Source organism: Phalangium opilio, unplaced genomic scaffold (genome assembly GCF_054372755.1).
Source record: "Phalangium opilio isolate 3A_F unplaced genomic scaffold, DU_Popi_V2 ptg000009l_1, whole genome shotgun sequence".
Lineage (NCBI taxonomy): Eukaryota > Metazoa > Arthropoda > Arachnida > Opiliones > Phalangiidae > Phalangium > Phalangium opilio.
This window is the reverse complement of record NW_028324146.1, coordinates 16459142-16477365: the sequence shown is the minus strand read 5'-3', so window position 1 is coordinate 16477365 and position 18224 is coordinate 16459142.

Below are 18224 nucleotides of genomic sequence, written 5' to 3'. Positions count from 1 at the left end.
TTCCTTTCGAAATAAAAGAAACATCTTACATGTGTTCATCTGTTGACTGGTAACTTGTGTTTATTTCTCTTTTATTGAAAATTATACTGTTTGAGAATTGATATAAAAATGGTTAAAACTGCCAACGTCGCTCGCGTTTAGTAAGAACTTCCACCAAAATATATAAAGAATTTGTAGATTATATTGAGAACTAATATTTCTCTACCACCCTAGGAGGGAAGGCACTCGGCGTTGCCCACCAAACCGTCTAGACATTTTAAATTACTTTTCATGGACAGTTTTCCATAGAGAAGAGTTTTTAAATTTCTGGCCGCCATTTTAAATGATGGCAACAAATTGAAACCTTATGATCATTCAGCCCATCCATAGGTAAAAGGAAACCAGTGTACTAAATATTTGCAAAATCAGTTGAAATGCGCGGACAGAGAATATTTTACATATTGGGCGCGATTTATTAAGATGGCAGCGGATTGGAAACATCTTTCTTAGTACGCGCCTACTAGTTATATGTAACGTTCCTGCAAATTTTCAGCCTTCTAAGGCAATTGGTTTTGGCTGGGCGTTGGTTATCAGTCAGTCTGTCAGTCAGTCAGGACTTTGCTTTACATAGATATAGATTTATTTATTGTACATCATTAATTTATGGCCTTAGCAAATTTATATTGAATTTTATATACATTAAATCATTTCGGTTTTAAAAATTAAATTCCTTGCATCATTTTCCAATGAATTTTAATTAAAAAGCTAAAACTATCAAATTATAGGTTTTTTAGAATTACAAAATTATTACAACTTAATTTGTGAAAATCCAATGCTTCGAAACTTACTAATGTAAACCAATTGTATTGACCAATAAGCAGAATTATATTTTTGTTATGAAAAAGGTAGTTACGCTAGATTTTTAGAGAATGAAGTGCTGAAACAAAATTAAAGTGAAAACAGTGGTATTTGTTTGTCAAAGTTAAAAGAATTAAAATGGAACGGTTTAAATAAAATACATTTTTTTATATTAATTTTACTCTTAATGTTTATCGGTAGATACACATTAGCTGGCAATTCAACAATATCACCTGCAGTATCGTTAATATATGTTTTTGCCCTGATTGCGACTAAATGAGCATATTTCGCTGACGCGGGTATTGAAATTGGATGTGTGCATCTTAAATCAAAATTTTGATTTGAAGAAAAAAGATTTGTTGATCTTGAGGCATGAAATGAGCGTGATGTCGTTTTTCCACAACGAAGAAGGTTATTCCCGGTTCGTAGTCGGTTTACCAGCGGCCGTATTCTGCAGAAAAATTAAGTTCCTCCTTTTGCCCTAAGATCCCTGATTAAAGTAACCATTGCCCTTGGACTTCTATTTGGATACGACCTTTATATTGCTAGGGTCAATGATTGGAGGTTGAACTGGCAAAAATAAGCATTACAATTCAGCTCAGTATGCGTTTCAAGTTAAACTAAATTTCGGTGTAAGGAAAGTGTAGAGTTTAACTTTGTCGTCAATGGTCACAGCTGCAACCTTTCACACGAAACGTTTAAGCTAATAACGCCATCTATCATATGAACTGAATAGTAATTGACTATTTATCGATTCAAAACGAAAATCAAAAAGATAAAAAATGCCAAATATAAAAAATACTTATTATAAAGTCACATAATATATAAAAATAGGCTTATCAAATACTGTGTAATTTCATTGGTGTAACGATAAGAACTACTGCTTCCGTGTCAACCGTGGAGGTGCAATAGAATTGAATATTTGACTCTGAACAGGATATTTAAATCAACTACCCAGAGGAATATATTCGATGTATGATGTGTTTTATAGAGATATCGAAAGTAGCCCCTATTCTCTATTGTCGTGAAAAAATTATTATTTTTTAAACGATTATTCCATTTTCGATTTGAAAGAACGGTGGTGCATTAAAAAATAATTTCTTTACAACATCAAATCTAGTTCAGCATTTTCACCGACAGATTGTTGAAAGGTTTCTAATAAATCTAACTATAACGAATATTTGAATAATATTAGAATATGAGCAGATAACAATCACAAGGGTTTTATGTAATTTAGAAATATTATGTTTGACTCATTACACACTGTTGCCTTCTTTGTAGCTTTTAGTTTGAGAGAAAAAAAACACAGTTGGAAGGCTTTTCTTTAACAATTTATAAGCAATGAGCCATTTATTGATTATATAACGTCTAGTCATTGCATAAAATTTGAAACCCATCATATATTAAAGCCTAAAAGGCTCCACTGGCACTGTATATTTGGTAGAGGTAAAAGGTGATCTGCCGTTTGCACGTGTAAGCATAGAGACCCCGCAAAACTCCGGTAGAGCCCTTAATTAACCATTTTGTTTGGTCTTCTCAATCATGGAAAATCTTAATTTTTATCTGCAAGTGTACCCTATCTCTAGGATGGTAATTAGGAATAACGTACCTGACTAAAAGAGTATATAACCCTTTCATATGGTCTCAACGGCCGTTGAAGTTTTGAATTTTAGTGGGATATTTTTTGTTAAATGGTTTTATAGGGATAAAAACAGAAAGATAGCACTTGACCGACCCCCTTTTATGGTACAGCACGGATGGGTTTTCCCAACTTTCACCCGACCCAGCTATAATGTTGAAATGTTTCAAAACTTTCCATTCATTCCATCTCGCCAGAGAGAATTCTCTTTGATCTCGCGTTGGTTTTTTTGGGCTCCGTCTGGTGTTGACTGATTCTGGGCGCGATTGAAATCACCTCCGATTGTGGCCTGGGGCCCTGCCGTGGTAAGTTGATTTCTCTGTATGTAATGGAATGATCTATAAGATTATTTCATTACGATAGTGATAAGTTGCCTTCTAGAGTATTTTGAAAAGGAAAACCTTTGGTAGGTTGGCCAACTATTTTGCTAGGTAATTGATTCAGATAAAGAGTTCACAGAAACTTTGGTTTAAATTCAACAAGCTGACCATTCCATTTTTAATTCCATTAAATAATTGCAGAGCGTCGAATTTTCAGTCGCGATTTTTTATTAAGAATTTCATTGATAATTTCTCGTGAATAGTGTAACCACGCTTGCGAGATTACTAAACTCGCCCCACGTGGCCATAGAAGCCTTGGCTAATACTAAGAGTAACTACACTGGTTCCTAAGGTTTCAATCATACTTTATTACTAACTAAATTAATTATTAAATAACGACTTGTATTTAATACAACTTAAAGAACTTAAACATAATTACGAATAGAAGATGAAGTCCAATACTAGGGCAAAGCCCTTCGCTCGAGCGAACTACTACATCTTAGTAGTGGAGAAAGACTGACTTAATAATGCTAAGCAGTCGACGCTTATATAGTACGGGAAAGGTCAGACGTAACACAGGGTATTAATCCTCTATGTAACCTTACACCCCTGGAGTAGAAACTCAGGAGGTCCCTTAATTACTACGGAAGGTTACAATAGTTTTTGACATATTTGTTTTTATTCATATTAGTATATCGAATTTTATTTTACATATTTCTTTTTTTTTGAAAATGATTTCTCCTGAATTTTGCCTACCCTGCGAAAAGAGAAAGCTAAGGCAAAGAAAGCAAGAGGTGGTGGGTTGGCAATTGAGTGGATGGTGCTATAATATTACTTTTCGAGAAATGGAGAATTTGGTTTTGCAGAAGTGCTAGGTATTTCCCCCATATATCGAAAGGTAATATTAATCCTTTCTTTTAACTTAGGGGTTGAATCTCGAGAGTGCTGCCAATCGTTTTGGAAATTAACCCCTTTTATTAAAAGAAAGGATCCATTGGTTAAGCTAACCGAAATGGTAGCACGGGTTGTACCTTTCGGGCGCATTAAGAACATTCTTTCCGCGCCGAAAGATAATGAGGCAATTGTTGAATGAACCCCACGTTCATCATCGGAGTGCCATCCAACACTATCTTCTCCATCCCTGTAAAGATTAACCACCGCGGCGTTGAAGCGCACTTTAGTTTCTTTCTCTACCTTTGCTTTCAACTTTTGCAGGGTCTCAGGCCATTGCCCAATACTCCTATGTAATACTTTCCCATAGGAGTAATTGGAATTTTTTTTATTTTCACATATGTAAAACACCTTTCTAGGAAGGTATACGTTTGAATCCTCGTAGAGATCTTTGAACTCAGTCAAGAGTGCATCGATAGTTACTTCTTTTTCAAAGGATGGAATGTAAACTATCGACGCACCGTTGCTGAGTTCCGTCTCTCTACGGGTGGTGGCGGCGGCTGGCGGACCTGGGTGGTTGGCGGCGGCGGCGGACGGACGTGGGTGGTTAGCGGCGGACGGACGTGGGTGGTTAGCGGCGGACGGACCTGGGTGGTTAGCGGCGGACGTACATGGGTGGTTAGCGGCGGACGGACCTGGGTGGTTGGCAGCGGACGGACCTGGGTGGTTGGCGGCGGCGGCTGACGGACGGACATGGGTGGACTCTGGCGGCGGTGGTGGTGGTGGTTTGGCCAAAAGACCGTATTATTCCAAGAACCTGCGCTGTTTTTGGCGGCGGCGCTGGACGGACCTGGGTGGTCTCTGGCGGCGGTGGTGTGTCCAAAAGACACCGCATTATTTCAATCTTAATTTTTTTGGATCTACTTTTGGCAGATCCTGCTCTTTGGGTAGATCTTGTTCTTTTGGCAGATCTTTTTCCTTTCCTATAAATTAATTTGCGTAAGAATTAACAAAATCTAAAGATCGAAAAATATTTTTTAACTCTAGAGAATTATAAAGCCGAGTTTTTGGAAATATTTAAATAGTGGTATTTCAATAAAAAAAATTCCAAAAACGCTTGAATATAATTTATTTTCTTGGTGCCCATGGAGGTATTTTATGAGATAAGGCAATTATTATTTTTGTAAAACTGTTGAAAACCATTTCAAAGTATCCGCAGAAGACGCAACTTAAAGGGAGGGTGAAGCAGAAAATCAAGTGATTTTTATCGATTCTCCTACTAATTATAAGACCAGTCTGCATAGTGAAACATTCAGGAAATACTTCCGAATGATTTTAAAATTCAAATTAGGTTCAGATTTTAAGGATAATTTTGAAGAACGTCCTCCGGCCATAGCGTAACGACCTGCCTTTTTATTAACAAATTATTAAATCTCTTTCGACGAAACAAAGGGGGGCAACCCTCAGTATTGGGGCTGGGCTACCTTTGATAGATAAACAGAATTCTGGGTTTTACAGTTTCGAGGCCTTGGGGCGAGGGGGAAAACGTAATATCATAAGTTTATAACTTATCACGAGGATAAGTGATCTCAGGCGCACCTATCTCGCTCAAAAGTAGAGGAACCAGGCGTCACGCGAGGTGTGCACTGTGCAGGATAATCAATGACTAGGAACAAAGGTTATTCAATGAATGTAACTCTTTTCAAAAACAAACACTGAATAAAATTAGGCCCCAGCCATTAGTATTTCTCCAACAGTCCAACAGTCCAACTTAGTAGTAGGAACCACACAGATATGCAAGGATCCAAGATGGCCGCCATCCACCAAACTCAAACCAAACCTCCCGGACAAGTCCGGACTAGCGCGAGCTCCTGCGTTTTTTTTTCAACCCCCCCCCCATGACATCATCTTCTTAAATCAAACCAAAACTAAAACTATATTCAACCTTGACGTCATCCCTGGCTTGTTAGTAATGGGCGACACCCTATAAGCAGTCCGAACCAGCTTTTCTCTGTGTAGGCCTAAAGTCAATAAAACACACCCGGCTTTTAAGACATCAGATATTTACTTTTTATAAGATGTACAGATATGCATGATAAACAAATACAAAATATATATTACAAAATAATCAACGATAAGCAGGGATAAACAAACATGTTTTAAAGAACTCATTGTTTACGGCAACCCCGTATCGTTATTTGACTCGGAAGAATGATCGGTGGAAGGACGTTTGGGTTTAGTCTCCAATTGTTTTCGACTTCGCCGCTCAATTTCGTAAAGAGTTAACAAAACGTTGACTATTAACCCGTAAACAAAAAAGAAAATGAGGCACAGCATATTGGGCGGGTTTCGATAGTAAATGATATTTAAATAGCTAGTACATGATATATGTAACATACTTGCGAGTTAAGTGGTATTTCTAATTGGTTCCTACTCGTCTTATTAGGCGGAGCGTAAGTAAAGAGATAATTTCATTGGCTAGGTTAATTAAGATGGAGCTAAAAAATAAGCCTATAATTATAATTCTGAAAATACAAATATACGCATAAAGATTTTTTAATAACAATAAAACAAATAAAATAAAAAGTAACAAGAATAGAAAAAAACAAAAAATATTTACTTAAAAAAACCCCACCACCATTTAAAAAAAGACTAGACACCGGTCGAGCCGAACCCCCCTTGCCGCGTGTCGTAGGGGTCAGAGTCTAAAACAACATAAAAAAATGTGTTACATGTTGAATCCTAAATTAAAAACTAAAATTATTTACCGCAGTTTCCACCGGTCTTAATAATATAACCGGCGTGACTATCAATTGGGCATCTCTATCGCCCCGCCGGGCAGAGTAGGGGGTATCCCCACATTGCCGATGACCACTTTTAGGGGGCCACGATAGTCGCCGTCTATTATTGTAAAGAAATAGTATACTTTTGGCATTATAAAATAACTAATAAACATACCTATAGTCCCCTCGGCAACAAACAGCCCTTGGGCCGTCAAGCTGCTACGGCCGACAATGCGACCGTAACTGTCCGCCGGCAGCATAACACCTATCCCACTCGACAAAATTTTCATACCGTGAGGTTCAATCACCACTGGACAATATAAGTCCAATCCGGCCGACTGGGGAGTGGCACGACGGGGAGTAAGCGCTGCCGGATGAATTTTGATGAAAGACAGGTAGGGCAATCGAGGAGCGTTGGCGAAAGACATTTTGAGAAGTGGCTGGGATTAGTGTTTAATAAAATGGTTAAACAACTGATAACTTTCATTTTAAAACACGAGGCTTATATACTAAATTATCGAGGTCAAATCTAATAGTGTCTAGCCAATACTTTCAAGATTCTTAAAATTTGATAAATAGCTAAAAGCTAATTAGGTATATTAGGTATATATTTATAAAATTAGAAATCTCTCCGAGGTCTAAGTTTTTTGCGTATGCAAAAAAGTTGTCTAGGCATGTTTTAAATAATTCAAACGAGATCGTGTTATATAAAAAAATCCATTGACGAAGGTTAAAAAGGAGTTACTTTGGTAGAAGCCCGAGGCGACAGGTATTATTCGTATGCAAAGCTTGTTTGGGCGTGTTCTGAATAATTTAATTTGAATAATTCACATGAGACCGCTTTATATAAGAAAAACAATTTATTAATGAAGGTTAAAGGTAATTATTTTGGGAGGGAGGGAAATTGTTTTTAACATGATTTAAATCTAAATAAATGTATATTAATACTAAAATATTAGAGGTATTTTTTATATAGGTAGGTATACTATCCTTTATAATCTTTAGTATCAACTCCACAATAAAAAAATGTATTTTAGGTTAAATTAAAAAATCGCGTATCGGTACATAATTATATTTTTTAAACTCTTGATAAAAGTAAAACGAGGTGGTGTGGTTTAAAAAAAACCATGTCTGGGCCCGTATTCTAAAAAAAATGGCCCTGAGATTTTGGTATAAAAGCTCGAGCATCGGCATTGGATTTTCACAATCGAACTAGCAGCAATGAGTCAGTTCCAAGAATCGCAATCACTTCTTGATTCTCCACCGTCTTCTCCCGGGGGTCGAGCGGGACCCAGCAGCGGTAAGCGCACCATACATCACTTTTTAAAGCCGGAGCCTGTTGAAGTGTTGATCGATTCCGACGACGAGAGCCTCGTCCAGGAAGTGCTTCAAAAGCACGTCGTCGGAATCAACGGGATCGAGGGATCCTATCGCTTGCGCAACGAGGGCCAGTATTTTGAAACGAAAGTACCGGCGCGAAAGGGGGATTATTTTATAGACGTTAGCGTCTATAAATTTAAGGACATTAAAGACGCCCAGGCTGAGAAGCTCTGGGAGTGCACCCACAAGCGGCTGAAGAGAGTAATTGACGGCAAGAGCCGGGACGCCGTCAAACTATTAAACGCCTTCCACCGTCTGGTGGAGGACATAAAAAACGACGCGGAGGCCGCGCAGCAGCCACCCAGCAAAGTACGTATTTGTTTAACAATGGATCTGCAAACCAAGCTTTTTTCTAATTGTTTTATTTCTGATAGAAATTTAAAAAATGAGTTCGAGTAGCAGCGGCAGCGACTCGGAGGGTAGCGATAGGGAGGAACACGCGCAGGTAAACCGGTTCTACACAATTGAGCGGCAAATAGACAAAACGAGTCGTAAGTGGCACTGTAAACAAATCGATTTGCGTATAGCTTTCTAAAATTTGGATGATATTCCAACGAGAGATTTTTTTCGAATTTTTCGAAAGTTATACGCAAATTAGTAACCGAGAATCCCGGGTATAATCGAGTTCGATTTGTTTTAACCTCCCCCGGATTGACGACCCCTGTAAATATTAAATTTATAAAAATTGACAAATTTACCAGTAAGCGAATTATGCGCACATTCTTTAGAGTCACGCAATCTAGTCGGGACCTTATTTTTAATGGGGAAAATCTTCAGTTTGACATAATTTTCCTAAACCTCGATGCGAATATAGGGACATTGTACAAATCCATTAAAAATAGAACTTTGTTAATATGGATTATAATGATAACCTCTGTTTTGCGCGGAGTTTAGTTCTGGGTAAAGAGCTGGCCGATCGCAATTTTTGTCAATAAAATAAGCAAGGTCCGCCCTTTAACCAAGATAATTTTAACAAACTGAAACGCAATAGCACCCTTCAAGGTAATATTGCGAAAATCCTGCACAGAAAAGCCGGTGTCCCCGAAGGTTTCGTTACTCTAGAAGATATTCAAAAATTTCAAAATTATTTAGCCCCCCATTATAGGATTGTGATAGTCGATGCTGCGAATAATTTTACCATATATTTCAAAGGACCCCGCGCTCCTAAATTTATCTATCTTTTAAAAATTGGCGACCATATCCACCCCGCAAAAACTTGGCACGGCATGATGGGCGGCTGTGTCTCTTGCGATTTATGTTTAAAATCTTTTTACAAATATAATTTGTTAAAAGAGCACAAATGCCCCGAGAGTACGAAACCCTATATTTGTTATCGGTGCCAAGGAGAAGCTTTTCATGTAACCAACGAGGACGTTTTAAAACGTTGCGACGAATGCCACCGCTATTTTTCCCCGGCCCCTGCTTCGAAACTCATTTACTTAACGGCACCTGCGATAGTCAAAAACGATGTTTAGAATGCGGGCGGGTTATGGGGGACGATCACGATTGTAACCCCGAATGCTCTCAATGTAAAATAATCCATCCGCCAGGTGAACATTTTGTTATGCCTTTGGAAACCAAAATGAAACCCTCGCGGTTTATTTATTACAACATTGAGACTATTCTCAGAAATAATATCCACGTCCCTATTTTACTAGTTTGCGACGTAAAAACTGAAGCTGGGTTTGAAACCAAAATTTTTTACGGCGCCAATTGCGTCGAGCAATTTTTAAATTATTTATTTAGCGTAGAGCAGGTAGTTTTGACTGGACAAAAAACGTAAGACGTATCAACCGCGCTTTACTAACAGGCAAGTCGTAGCTCATTACGCGAAATCTTTCGATGACTTTTTAATTCTTAACGCTTTAGTTCATAGACACGTGACTCCTGCCGTTATCTTTGACGGCAGTAAAATTCTTATGATTCATCTCGAGGGACCGCAAATTAGATTTCTCGATAGCTTTAATTACATTAGCCAACCTTTGCGTAATTTCACCAGCATGTTTAGCCTCGGCGATGTGGCAAAGGGATTCTTCCCGTTTGATTTTCATACCGAAGAAAATCTCTATTACAATGGCGTCATTCCTGAGGCATCGTACTTTAACGTAGCTCAAATGAAGGATTATCGGGATTTTCAAACTTGGTACGCGTCGATGGAAGGATCTATTTATAACATCAAAGAGGAGCTTATTAAATATTGCATTCAAGATGTCCGAGTCCTGAGACAAGGCGTCGAAGCTTTTAGAAAAATTGACGTCGATCTAACAAAATTAGACCCTTTTTGCTTAAAAAATATCACTTTGGCGGGTGCTTTAACCACTATTTATCTTAACAACTACTATACACCTTACAGCATGGGTATTGTTCCTTCTTACGGCTATAATGCCAAATTTAATCATAGTCAGATTAGCTTAAAATATCTTGCTTGGGTGGAGAAAACATGGGATATAAAATTGCGAACCGCTTTGAGCTATGGGGGGAATATCGCGTGGGTCCTTTTTTAGTTGATGGCTATAGTCAAACTCCTCCCAAAATTTACGATTTCTACGGTTGTTACTTTCGCGGTTGACCTTGTCAAAAGCTAAATGTCTACAATACCCAACTCAAGGCCAGCAACAGATTTCTGTACGAACGCACTCTAGATAGAGAGCTTTTTATTAAAGAGAAGATGCACGGCTACGAATACACTTCCATCTTTGAGTGTCAATTTGTTAAGCTTTTAAAAGAAACCGCCGAAACTAAGGCCTTTTGCAAAAGTTTAACTTTTCGACCTCAAATATCAGCTCGTAGCGCTCTCTATGGGGGACGAACGGAAAATTTTGTTCTTAACTGCCACGTGCAAGGTGAGGAGAAAATTTTCTACAAGGATATTATTTCTTTGTACGCGAAAGTTTGTCGCGATTGTCCGCACCCTAGCGGCCACCCCATTATTTATAACAGAGATTTTGACAAATCGCCAGAGTGGTATTTTGGTGTTATGAGTTGTCGTCTGCTTGCCCCCCAAGATCTTCACATCCCCCTAATTCCTTTCCGCAGCGGTGGTAAATTAGCCTACGCCCTATGTCGCACGTGTTTAGAATTACGAGCGGAAATCTGCGATCACACTGTCAATGAGTGGGCTTTTGAATCAGTCTGGCCAACGGTAGAAGTTTATGCCGCTTTGGAGTATGGTTATAAGATCCTCGATATATTCGAGGTATATCACTAGGACAAAAAGGAATACTTCTTCTCCCACTACATCACCGATTTTATCGCCTTAAAGTTGAAAAATTCCGGCTTTCCCGCCCACGCACAAACGCCTCTCGAAAAAGAAGCGTATGTCGCGGATTTAAATGCCAATGAAAAGCTTTCTCTGACTGTGGCGGATATTCAATCAAATCCTTCTCTTCGAAATATTGCTAAAATTAATTTAAATTCTCTCTGGGGTCGCATGGCCTTGAATACCGGGAAAATTGATAGCATCTTTTTTAACAATTATTACGAATTGATACGTTACGAGAGTGATTTTACCCTGGAATTAGTCGATTTGCGTCCGATTACAGATTCAATCGCTTTTCTACCCTACAAATCAAAAAGTGATTACGTTTCGGACTATAAACTGGGGTCGGCAATTGTGGGCAGCTTTGACTCTTGTTATGGGCGACTCGAATTGAATAAAATGCTGCTTCAATTAAACCGGGCAGCCCTGTATACAGCTACAGACTCAATAATATACCGCCATCTACTGGGAGAATTTGATATTCCGACCGGGAACCATATTGGTTGCTGGGCTGACGAACTCGACGGCGAATATATAACTTCTTTTTGTAGTACCGGTGCAAAAAGTTACTCGTTTCGCACTAACATAGGAAAAGAAGTCAAAAAAACTAAAGGACTGACTTTAAATCGAGAAAATTCGGAAAAGATTGATTTCGAGACCTTTGAAAGTGTGGCGATGAACCCGGAAAAAGAAGTTATTGTGAATTTCCCCTTAATTTTAAACGGGACAAATACAAATTGCAGTTAGAGACCGTTAAAATGACCAAGACATTTCGTTCAACATTTGATAAGAGAGTGTTGAACAGTGACTTGCGAACCACTAGACCATACGGTTTCAAAGAGGCAGCACCTTCTTCGTCTTCTCTTATATACAATGAATTATGAGACAAGACGACGACATACTTTCGAAGGCTTCTGGGAATCTATCTGTTTCTATCTTGCAGATGTAGAAACACAAACGACGCGCTGCACTTTCTGCGGCATTACACTTTATCAGTGGCGTTGCACGGATATTCCATCAAAAGAGCATCGTCGGCATAGTCCTACATGTCCGATGGAGACCAAAAAGCCGTGTCACAACAGGCCACTGAGACAGTTTGCCGTCAACTTCTCAACCGAGGCGGGTATTGATGTTTGCGACAATAGTCATCTAGTCCAGTCATGCCCGCTAAACACCGAAAAGCGGTTGGGAAGCGAGGAAGTGCGGGTAAATATCCATCCGTCGTATTTTGTCCTGTAGTGCGTGTTTACCTTCTCCCTCCCGAGTCACGCGTTAACATCGACTTGCTAAATGCCAAAAGGTTTCGGCAGCAGATTATGGACTTTGAAAAGATTTTTTTAAAAAGAAAACAATGGTTTTTAGTATTTTTGCTTATAGTTTTTGTGTTACTTTTTTATAGTGTGTTTTGTTTTAAAATTTAATATAAGGTTTGTTTTTTGTTTATATATCGTGTTTTTTGTTTATTTTTTAAAGTTTTTTATAGTTTGTTTTTTTTTAAATTTAATATAGGGTTAATTTTTTTGTTTATATAGTGTTTTTTGTGTTTATTTTTTAAATTTTTTATACTGTGTTTATTTTTTGTTTGGTTTTAATATTAGGCTTATTTCTGTGTCAGTTTTTTGTTTATATATGATATTATCTATAAATATATATATAAATAGCGTAAAATTAATAAACAAATCATTATCAAACATGGATTCGAAAGTGTCAGTCTCGCATTCTTTGAAGTTTCAAACACCTGAACAATTTTTAATTGTTGGACCTACACAAGCTGGTAAAAGCTGTCTTTTGAGCAGTTTATTGCAATATCACGAGCTTATGTTCGACCCTCCTCATAAAAATGTTATTTATTGCTACGCCGCCTGGCAGCCAAACTACGAAAAATTGAAACAATTGATTCCGGGAATTCAATTTATTCAGGGTTTGCCACCCCCCGATCCAGATTTTTGGGAAACTCATCGCGATTCCTACCTGATACTGGACGATTTACCTAGTCAATTATTTAAGCAAGCCCATATTGCCGATTTAGTTTGCGTGACGTCGCATTATTTAGGATATACTGTTATTATTATTACGCAACAACCTTTCCCCAAGGGTAGCCAGTTGCGAATAATTTTCCAAAATTCTTCCTATTTTATAATAATGAAAAATCCTCGAGATGTCGCTTCTTTAGGTATCTAGCCCAACAGATTAGTCCTGATAATCCAAAGCGTATTACGGACGCGTACAGATTAGCCACTAAAGAACCCTATAGTTATTTGTTAATTGATTAAAAACAAGTGACTCCCGAAAACTTGCGGTTAAGATCGCGAGTTCTATCGCACGAGGCACCTATGTATGTGTATGTCGATTAAATTTAATTGTCATTTGAATAATGACACCGCGTGTTAAACGTCGAACAGGAAAACGCTCTCGCCTCGTAGTAGCGCGTCCCTGGGCAAAATTTGCCAAATTTGTCCCTTATTGTCCCCAGGCGTCAAACTAATTCTAAACAACGGCGAACACTCTTAAACAATAGTAGCGCGCCTCAATTAAAGAGTATTCAGACAATTTGTAAGAAAATAAAGGGCGGAGGCATTTTTTGAGTAAAGACCGTAAAAAACGGCTAGCAAAGTACAGAAAAATTATTAGACAACTCGGCTCGAGTACCTTATCGCAGAAAAGCAAAAAAAGTTGCTGTTGCAGCAATCAGGTGGATTTCTCACAGCGTTGCTTGGAGCCATCCTGCCCTCAATTGTCCAAGCAATAGCGGCTAAACTATGAAACAAATGGTCCTTGTCCCCGCTAGTGCCGTAACTTCGGCAGCGGCGCAGGAACATTCCGCCTTGGACCGAGAGATTGAGGATATTTTAAAATCGCCATTGAATGCCTACGATAAATTATATAAATATTTAGACGCTTTTAATAAATATTTAAGTATTGAGAAAAAAATTCCCTTACCAAAATTTGAAGTCATGACTCCTTCAATGGCGACTGCCACCGCGTCGCAATTACCGACCACCTTTACCGCCGGCTCGAAAAAAACAATTTTCATGGCTAGGCTATGCAACGTCATCTCCCTCTTCGAACACATCGGGCAGTTCTTTCACCACGCCGCCCCGTTATAAAACCGAACCTCGACAAAAAGTCCTCAAAAGCGAAAAGGCTCTCCGGACTCCGACACCGGAAGAATTTTACCAACAATTTGGACCCAACTACGTCGCCGATATGGTGAAACAGCAAGCGGCAACTTTAGCAAACCGTTTGCAAAAGACATTTTTTACGCCGAAAAGAGCGGAGGAGGACGAAGGGGCTGTCGGTTATGCAAATCCTGATAACGACGACGTTTTTCAAGAAGAAATCGGCGTTGAACAAGAGAATATAGCAGAGGATGACGCGGAGAATTTAACAGACATTGATAACATCTCCGCCAAACAAAAGAAAAAAACCATAAAAACCCCGGAAAAAAAAGATGAACTTAAAAACCTAGGCCCGCTGCTGCCATCCGGCGAACATCGAACGCGGCACCAGAAATGGCGTGATATTAATTAATAAAATGTAATATTATGACAAATAAAAAATTGCTTTATTGCTAACAATATCTGTGTACATGTTTTTTTAAATGTAAACATAAATATAATAAAGCTACATAATCGTTAAGTTTAAGATTCTGATCATAGATGGCGGCTAATATCGTCCTTCTTGAGATGTTATTGCATCTTAGGGCTAGGTACAGACTACAATGCAAACCACACAGTTGAAAAAATGGATGCTGGATTTGATTTTTGTTGTAAATAATTCGTTTCCCGTATCTTTTTAAATTAACCTTATAGTATCGTGGTGATTTTCCGTACGTGCAAAACATTTCTACTGTGTCATGGTTCGAGAAGATCCCCACCCAATGTTCACCAGCCTCTCCAGCTGGTTCGTTGTTAAATATAAAGCAAAATTTGGGTTTTTTAGGGCGTGGTGGCAAGTGATCTACCGGAAAGCAGCCTAAATAATAGGGTCGCGTTCTTTTGTCGCAAGTTAAAAGCGCGTTTATTTGCGAAGTATTCATAATTTAGTCTTGACGAGGCCCGTTTCAGGTAGCGAAACTTTTTGGAGTTCGGCGGCGTAGAAGACTTGGTATGACGTCAACAACGCGAAATATTTCGTCAGTAAAGGTCCGGCCCGAGCTAATTTTTCGAAAAACCCGACTGGCTATGGAGAGACGCACGTGATCACCAACTTTGATGGTCGGTGCATATCGATTAATGTCATTAGATTTTCCGCACAATTTATTCCAAATGATTGATTAGCTGTCTATATTAACGTTGGCCGGAGCATTTCCAATAGTTGAATGAACGCGTTCATTATACGCTCGAGTAATTAAAGGTAAATATTTTACGTAATCTCCCGTGGCCGTAATAACTCGGGCAATTTGTTCCTTGATAGTTCTAATAAAACGCTCGGCTAAACTGGCCTTGTGTTGACACCGGGAAAAATGTATTTGCACATTGTTGCGTTTCAAAAAGGAATCAAAGTTGCGCGAACTTAATTCACCCCCGTAATCGGTATAGATTTTTAAAGGTATCCTCTCTCGAAATATTTTTTTAAAAGCTTCGATAACCTCGCCAAATGTTTTGTTTTTTAGTGGTACTGTCCATCCACCACTTAGCACATCGGTGACGCACAGAATGTTGTAACCCTCCGTAGAATAATTTAACTAAGGGAGTATCTCCCGAGGGCCATAAAAAAGAATCAAGACAACTTACTTTAATTATCCAATTTAAGAAGACAATTCTTCTTTAGTTTATTAATGAAATAACAAAGGGATAACGATCCCGTAACCCAACTTGGTTAATACAGAAAAACTCCGTTTAAACTACTTTAGTTCAATAAAGGAGAGAACTAGACTCTTCAACAGTCAACAGTAGAACTGATAACAGCATTCTAATTTAATCTAGATTACAACTGTGGAAGGGGGAGTGGCTTGTAACATGGAGGCTAGATATGCCCTGCCAGAACCAAGGAGTGGAAGCTCCAAAGATTCTGGCAGCCATGTTACAATGTAACGAACATTTTTATTAAAACGTTTCAATTTTGGTAGATCCAACAGATCAGCTTGAAAGACGTCATCAATACTCGAGGCGTACACTTGATTGGTCTTGAATCGAAAACGCCGAAATCGATGCTTCGTGTACGCGTGTTGTTTCTGAAGAAAGGTGACTAATTTTTCTTTTGACACGTCCGGTAAAGCTTTTTGTAGCCTGGCTAGCGACCCGTAGGCTGCTGGGTTAGCCACATCGTAATAAAAATTTTTAATTGTAGCATCCATGTTTTAAGTAGCGAGTTTAAATACCGACTAAATGTTTTCCCAACAAACAACTTTATTTAATATCCACAAAGGTATTTTATAAAAAAATTAACAATATCAGTTAAACAATTACTATATATTAGTACATTTTTAAAGTATATATTTAAAAAACATACGTCAAAGCTTTCTTAATAACCATATATCAAGGCATTCTTTAAATCGGCAAAACTGTTGACAAAATACGAGTAAATATCCTCCTGGTCGTGAATCCATCCATTTTCATTCTCAAATTGATGTAGAATTTTATCTCGATCCACCTGAGGTAGCGCTTCCCGCAGATTTCGTTCAACTCGATCTCCGAAATTTGTGTCAAATTCCGAGCAGCTTTGAGAGTGGCATATTTGCTTTCGACACTCGATGTTGTCGCAGGCGGAAGTGACGTCAAACAAAATAGTGGCGAGGTCGTTTAAAATTAATTCACGCATTCGACAGACAGCTATCCCTTTAGCCTTGAGAGTCGCGTCGATGAGCGGCTTTAAAGTGAGCAAAGTCTGCCAGCCTGTTTTGTCAAGCCTGAATCCTTCGCTGGTACTAAAGCTGAGAAAATAACTACTGCCACTGCCTCTTTCAAAGTAGCGAAGAGCAATTAGACGCTTTTCTTTGGAATTAACGAAGCATTCCAGCTTGATGCGCTCTTTAACGGGTAGCCAGATATGATAGCGGGGTATTTTCCCGTCAAAAAATGACGTAATTTCATTTTGAAAACGAAACAAGGCGTCCCAAGCGTTAGGCTTTAATATAGTTTTTGACGCGTATCCGATCTTTGAATTAAAATTTTAGGTTCGATAGACTCAACAATGCAAATGTCGAGCTTCGGTGTGACGGTGTGAACTTGATGCATAGTGACGAGCGACTGATATTGTATTTTAAAGTTTTAGTCTTTTATACGTTGGGGTGATTATAAATAATTTCTCTATTTTTAGATATAATTAATTGATTGTTTGGAAATTCGGCCATGACAATGCACGTGACGTTTTCGGCTAGCGGAGCGCTAAATATTAATGATAACCTCAAGTTACCAGTCTGGGGCATGGAATTTAAACATAAAGACGCGAGATGTTTTTTATATGTTCAATAAGTAGAGACGGTATAAATTTACGAGCGTTACTTTATTAACTTGTCATATCAACTCAAGATTAAAAACTACATTAATATTTTCTTCGTGTGCCTAACGAAAGTTCGGTTGCCACGCCCCCTCACTTTTTATCTTCTTATCTCTCTAGTCTATTTTACAATACTATGTTTTTTATCCTCATGTAACATCATTTGCAAGTATGTTTTTTATCCTCATATAACATCATTTTTTCCCCTTTATTTGAAGTCATTTCCTTTTCTTTGTATTTTGTTCTGGTCTTGTGCTGGTTTGTTTTTTATTATTCTAAAAGCGATTCCTTTGTCCTACTGGTAGTACGTTAAGCGATCTGGTGGTTTTGTGGTTCGAACAGGACGTGCGGGTTGGTTTTGACTGTCTCTTGTTGTGAATGGCGGCTTAGCTCCCGGTATTGCTGATGGTGGTATTTGTTTCCGGAAAGGTGGTGGGAACTCGGGTCTTCCTAGGTCCGGGAGTCCTGGTGATAATTCTTCGGGTCTTTGTCGTTGTACTCGGCCCGGTTGCTCTGTGTGTTGCTGCATTCTGTGACTTCCTTCCTTGCGATATGTTACTGTTCTGGAGTGTTGTTCCCCCTGCATGTGAACCTCGGGTTTTTGCTGCTTATTGATCGTTATGACCTCGGGTATTTGTTGACTATTGGTCGCTGTTCCTTGCCTGGTCTCATGT